Below are 7,179 nucleotides of genomic sequence, written 5' to 3' on the forward strand. Positions count from 1 at the left end.
CCAACTGTCTTCTCTGCTTAGCCAATTAACTACACCCTCCTCCAGGTTCCAACTCGCGGCCCTTCTCCCCTCCAGCAGCCCTCCAGGTCAGGCCTCTGGAACATAGATGCTTGTTGAGCTGTCCCCCTGCCCTTCAGAACACTTATTTCCATTTGTAACTGGATGTTCATGTTAATGTTAATGTTTCTCCTGCTGGCCTGTAAGCTCCCTGATGGCCGGGATCCTAAACTCTCTCTCAGCCTGGTATCCTTAGAACAGGGCCTGGCGCCATAGTAGGTGCTCAGCGAGTGTTGGCGAGCAAATGAGCAAATGCATGCCTTCCGGAGGGTCTCTCAAGGCAGTGTGGCTGGGACGCAGGCGGGATTTGACTTGGCTCCTCTGGTACTATGAGCCAACTTGCTCCTTGCTCGTGAGTAAGGGCTGCTGTAAAGCAAGTTCTCTGCCTTCTCACCAGGGCTGTGCTCTGACCAGGTAGGCAGGAAGGTGGTGCATGATGTGAAAGGTCCATGCAGGAACCGGCTCCACTTGCAAGCAGGGGCCCCGGCGATCCCCACGGTACGCAAGTGGGTGACGGAGAAAGTGCACTGATTAGCGTGACCGGAGGTCTGGCTTCCAGCCCTGCCTTTGCCTGACCATGAGCTTAAGCTTGTCACTCACCCGCTTTAGCCCCAGTTTGATAGCTCTGACGTGTCATGAGGTGGTTGTTGCTGACGGGTTTGCTTATTCCCTAAGGCTGGAAAAGTAGCCCAATGTCAAGAGTCAGGGGCGAGCCTCTCCTCCAGCTGGGATAGAGAACCATCCCGGCGGGGTGGGGTCCTGGAAATGAGAGCACCGACTGAAGCCGACACACTGAGTTGGAGCAGATGCTGTGTGGACCGTGTTGAGCTGCATTGCTGACAACGGCTTTGGCGGTAGCTGGCTCTTTCTTCGTTTGTGCTGAAGTCAGACCTATCTTCACTTCAGTTTCTTCCAATTATAATTCATACAACTGTTGGCCAAGCCCGTGTGGCTTCAGGGATGTTTATGACGTCCTTTTATAATGTCCAAGGACAACCACCAATCCCTAATTGCATGCTGGTCTTCATTCTGTTTCCTGCACTTGATCTTAGCCAAAAGCCTGAGAAGTGATTCATTCATTCTGTTTCCTGGACCATTTCCTTAGAAGCCCCTCAAACCTCAGTGACACTTGCCTTCAAACATCTTGTGTGATAGTTTCCTTGGCTTTTCAATACAGGCCTAGCTTGCACACCTTTTGTCAGCAAGTAGGGCTCAAAACTTCAGAACACAAAAGCAGTGGCAGAAAGAGGCTACCACAAAGGAAACACGTTACAGAACACATCACCCTGGGATATGCATGGAGCCCTCGCTATGTGGCTGCTGTGCAGTCCTTGGCCACAGGTGTGTAATAAAGCTTGCTGTTCCAGCATTCAGTGGCCAAGAGTGTCCTGTCACTCTGAGGGGTGGGGTGGCATATGTACATAATAACGGTGGATTATGATGCAGACACCCACAGGGCAACTGCCTGAGCCTGCAGAACAGAGCTGTCTCTCTCTCCTCTCCACTCAAGACAGTAAATAGATCCCCAGACCCTTGTCTTGAAACAGGTTGCTTACTGGGGCTCCTTTTGGTCCTGCCTCTGCCTGAAGGGAACTTGGATCTTACCAGGGTAGGGTCTGGCAGGGCCTCCGGGACAGCAGCATTGCCCCTCGGGGGTGGCTAGCCAGGTGTTGCTCTTAGCTGTGCTGCCCACTTGCTAGCAGGCCTTGCCCAGTGATGCAGACAGGCCCGCCACAGGCTTCGCTGGGGAGACGGGCCCTGGGGCGCTGAAGCAGTTCTTCCTCCCTTTTGGCTCAGCCTTGGCTCTCTGATCAGCCCTGGGCACTCTTCTGTGCATCCCAGGGCAAGATCTGATGTACTTTCCCGGGCCCCTCTGGGACTGCATGGCCAGGCCTCCGGGCCTCCCAGCCAGATTGCGTCCTACAGGTGTGCTCTCACCACCTTCAGGTGCTCCATGTGTGTGTGCGTGCGTGTGCATGCTTTTAAATGTACAAATAAAAGAATAAGTCATCTTGAATGCTGTCCTCTTCCCCAGAGTGCTGGAAATGGAAGAGAAAAACTCTTGCACTTTTCTGACAGTGCAAAGGGACCTCACAGGCGAGCTACTCCCTGACTGCCAGTACTGGGACTACTGCAGTCGTCCACATGAATAATCTCCACTGATGGAAACCGACTGCTTCGCAAGGGACACTGTAAATATGGCAAATTTCAATGATGTAAAGTCCTTCCTTATCCTGAGCCCCAAATCTGCCTCTCTGGAGCTTGCACCCTGCTCTCTGTTCTACTCCATAGGACCACAGTATGTTTTGAATATTCAGTGACAACATACCTGTCTCTGTCTAGCCCTCTCTTTGGGCATCTCTAGGCTAAATGTGACTCCGGGCTATTGTCTTTTCTCTAGAGTCCAGGCTGTGGGGACATATTTCCCTTTCACTCTGATCACCCACCATCATTTCAGGGCTTTAACAAATGTAACCAGGGGACCCGTATCTGACAGTTGTGGTGGAACCCATCACTTGGAGGAACACTTCTTTGGCAAGCAGATTACTTTCACGTGACTGATATTTTAACTAGCCTGTCTCTGCCAGCGGATCTATTCATCACACATCTGGGTCCCTAGAGCTGTTTTCAGGGGTTTCTCTATTTTTACCTCCTCAGCCCCTTCCCTCTCTCCCCTTCCCTCTCCAAATGTTAAGGTGAGACTCCAAAGCCCACTGGCACCTTTACTTTGGGAGATCTGGGCTCGGGCAGGGACTCTTGCGTCTGAATTTCCCCCTGGCCTCACGCCATTCCCTTTGAGAACTCCCCTCTCTTTGCTCGCTGATGCCGCCTGCTCCCCAGGGTGCTCTGGCGCTGGGAGCAGGCATTCCTGCCCTGCTATGTGTTGCCCTTGCATGGGGAAGGCACTTGGGCCAGTTGCTGGCTTCAGCCACTTCCTCTCTGCTCTTTCGTCACAGCTGCTGCTCCATGCTCTGGCCTCTCTCATCCCTTCTTGCCCGCTGCACCCTCGCCAGGCTGGTGATGACCTGGGAATGCTCTTAGGTTTCAACAGCTAAACTGCTAGTTCCCTTCCTCACCTCCACTGCGTTAGCCCCCTTTTCCCGGAGCAGGCCTCCAGGGGCCTCCTGCCACCAGGCTCTGTTGAAAGGCCCCACTTCCGACTGTGGTCAGGGCATGGCCAGCTGCAGGCCCTGTGAGTACTGGAGACTTCCACCCGGAAGATAAGCCCCGTGCCTCTCTGCCTACAACTTTAATCGTGGAAATGGCTCCTGTGTCAGCACCCTGATAAAGTGTCAGGCACTGAGTGTGATGGTCTAGCCCAGATGGAAAGGGATGGATGGTCCCCTTCTTGGGGGCTCTGTGTGGGTAGATAAGGCACACAGAGCCCCATTGATTCCCCCGAGAGGGCTGGTGGCAGGGCCTGGCAACCCCGAGAATCTCAGGGGGCAGAGCATCCAGGAACAGAGTATTCTGCACGTGGGACTTGCCCTGGGCACCTAGACAGCCACTCTCTCAGGTCCTGTAGGGCAGAACTCAGGCAGAGCCAGTGGCCGCATCCTGTAAGTGGAGACCTCAGCCTAAGGGATAAAATTGCCTGGGACTAGTTCTGAGGTCCCTTGAGAACATATCCTGCTGGAGGGAGAAGGGACTAGAAGAGACCTAGTCTGAGGGAGGAGGCCCAGCTAGACGAAGATGGGCCAGGACCAGGAAGCAAAATTCGGGTGAATTAAGTCATTAATTGTGGAAAGAGGAAACCATGAACAAACTAGTTTTAAATAGGGAGGTAAAGACTTACTTGCTTTTGCAATGGAGAAGATGTTTTTAAAGATAAGACCACAAAGAAGAAATCCTAAGGGGAAAAATAGGTTTGACTATATACATTGTAAAATGTGTTTAGTAAAAGCAAAACAACAAAACAAAACCCATAAAAATTGAAATGTAAAGTACAAGTTCAGGGGAAAAAAACCCGACTTTGCAACATGTAAAACAAGAGCTTTTAAAATTAATGAGAAAAAGATGAATACTCCAATTTAAAAGGGAAGAGAACACAGAGAAACAATCCACAGAAGAAACACTCGCGGCTGATAAATACGGAGTCAAGACCATTTGCCCCCCTAGAAAGCAGCAATAAGAGGAGGTCATTTTTCTGCCTATTTAGTTGGCAATACCCAACATTGACAAGGGTGAGGAAAAATGGGACATTTATACCCTGCTGTTGGAAATATAAGCTGTACAACATCTCTGGAAGGCAAACAGGTTTCATGTTTCAAAATTTTAAATATGGATTCCCCTTGATACAGCAGGACTACTTTTAAGAATCAACCTAGGAAGATATTCTGTTAATAAGTAACCAAAGATGTACAAATATATTCATCCCAGTGTTGATTATAATATTGAAAAGTTGGAAGCCACCATAATGTCCATTGTACATTCCTATAATACTACACTAGGGAGTCATTTAAAATGATGTTATAAATGTGTAAATAAACATCTATGGCACGGAGAACTATTCATGGCATATTGTTGAGTGTGGAAAAGCAATTAAAAAAAACATGTATGAGTCTATTAGGTTCTAAAGCGTATACAACTTATTAGATTACATAATATATACATAATAGCCTCTATATTCAATACCTATAGATAGCTATTTTTATTGAATGAGATAATGTATTTAATGAAATAAAACATAGTAAACAGTATAAGTGCTGGCAATTAGGAAATGCAGGTGGATAGGAAGGTTGGAGCCAGATGTTGAGGGCTATTTTATTTTAAGCTAAGAAACTTGGGTTTTACCCTGTGGCCCTGGAGAGGCAGAACTCTACTCAGTGAATGCTTACGGGGCGTCTGCTACAGAAATGAGAATATTGGTGCAGAGAGTGAGGTTTGTATCAAGAGAAAGTCAGCACATTGGCTCCTCAGGACAGATTGCTTTGGGGACTCCCCATGGCCTGGGGCCAGCCCTCAGCCTTGTAGACCTAGAAACCCACCTTTGGGACACAGGGAAAGTGGGTCTGAATCTGCCGCTGACTTACAGTCACTAAGTGTAAAGAGTGACTGGCATATAGAACTAGAATGCCATTGTATCAATTTTTCTTTTTAATAGACAGGGTGGTCTTGCTCTGTCACCCAGCCTGGAGTGCAGTGGCCTGATCATAGCTCACTGTAGCCTCGGCCTCGAACTCCCAGGCTCAAGTGACCCTCCTGCCTCAGCCTCCTGAGAAGCTGGGATGACAGGCACGTGCCACCTTGCCTCGCTAATTTTTCTATTTTTTGGAATGCTAAAATGTGACATGTTTAGCACATTAGTTTTCAGCTACTACAGCTAGTAGCACTAACAAGGAGGCCGCCATTTATTAAACATTTAATAGGTCAGAGAATATGCTAAGCACTTTCCATGCATTATATTTCCTTGAATCCTCAGAACAGCTCTGTGAGCTAGGTCCTACTATTATCTCCATTTTGCAGAAGAGGAAACTGAGATTTCTGGAGATTAAATAAATCGGTCAGGGTCTTACACAGTTGAGGTGGTGTGAGGCAGGATGGGGCTTCATAGCTTGCCCTATTTCAGGTAGTGTCAGTTCTGTGCCAAACCTGTGGTAGCCACCGGGGACACAGTAGTGGGCAAAGCTGACACAGCCCAGGCCCCCATGGAAGCTTAGGGTTCAGCGGTGGAGAAGTGCCAGTCTCAGTCGCATGGTCAGAATAGGACATAATCAAAAAACGCAATGAAGAAAAGGCAGCAGACACCAGGTGAGCCCATGGCAGGGACACCTGACCTCGTGGGGAGGCCAGAGGAAGTGACACTTGAGAGAAACCTGACAGTGAGTAAGTTAACTAGGTAAGGGGGGAGGAGGGGGAAGAAGAGCATTTCAGGCAGAGGGAACAGTATGTGCAAAGGCCTTGAGGCTGGAGGAATCCTGGCACGTACAAGGAATTGAAAAGGCCAAAGTGGCTGGTGCACAGGAGCGTGGCCTGACATGAGCTGCATGGAGGGCACATTCCTGGTGTTCAGCTCTGCATTTCCAATGTGAATCTTGGTGACCTCACCCCTCTTATGATGCTTCTGTGACCAAGCAACTCGCCTTCTAATGGATCTGTTCCTTCTTTAGGCTGGTTAATTTTTTCTTTTTTAGGTGACAATCAAGGTTTCTTGGCCCGAGAATCAACCTGTCTCTTTAAGATGTCTTTGCATATCTTAATTCTGATTTACACCACTTGATTTTATAGTGGAAGTTTCAGAGGACAATCTTATTTTCCTTGTAGTTGTGTTTCCGCCTGACTCTCGCCCCAGGTCCTGATGATACAGTGCTTGGAGCTGTGCTAGGCACTGGGCCACAGAGATAAAATCTTTATGGTCCTTGCTCTTGAACAGCTCATAGCCTTGTTGGAATGAGATTTAAAAAATGACTAGTGGAGGGCTTATATGGATATACCTTTGTCAAAACTCATCAAACTATATGTTTAAAATGGGGCCATTTTACTTTATGTGAATTACAGCCTCGTAAAGTTGATTTTAAAAGAAAAATATATTAATATGAAACATTGGGATAGAAGATAATCCATTTCCCAATATTAAGCAAAGCCTCTCCTCCAAACTTCTAGATCCTGGTAACCCCAAGCCCTTCCCTTTTTTTCTCCCAGTCCCAAGAGCTGGTAGCTTCTTTCCACAGTTATTGCCTCCCAGTTTAGTGGTTCCTTTTTATTTTTTTCTCAGACTGCCAATACATGTTTAACCTATTCCTTATATTAAATTCTCTCTGCTGAAATAACTAGTGTGGTTTCTGTTTTCTTGACTGGGCTCTGCTGGTCTTTCCAAGGTGGGATTCGGGATTGATTTTGGTTGTATTCCTGGTCTTGCACGCAATGCTGACTCCCTGGCCTGTGGGAAATGGAATCCTGGAAGTCCATGGCATGTCACAGCATCGTGACCGACGAAATGATCCTCTGAGTTGGTTTTGATGAAATGCGCTGCCTTACGAGGCCATGGGTCGCCGCCTGGACAATTAGGTAGGAATAATCACTTCAAGGGCTGAGAGAGGAATGGCTCTTCCCGACTGCACTCGATCATTTTCAGAAAGAAAACAATGAGCCTAAGGCTCAAATCATGGTCAGAGAGTCAAA

This window comes from Eulemur rufifrons, chromosome 7, assembly GCF_041146395.1.
Source record: "Eulemur rufifrons isolate Redbay chromosome 7, OSU_ERuf_1, whole genome shotgun sequence".
In the NCBI taxonomy this organism is placed as follows: Eukaryota; Metazoa; Chordata; class Mammalia; order Primates; family Lemuridae; genus Eulemur; species Eulemur rufifrons.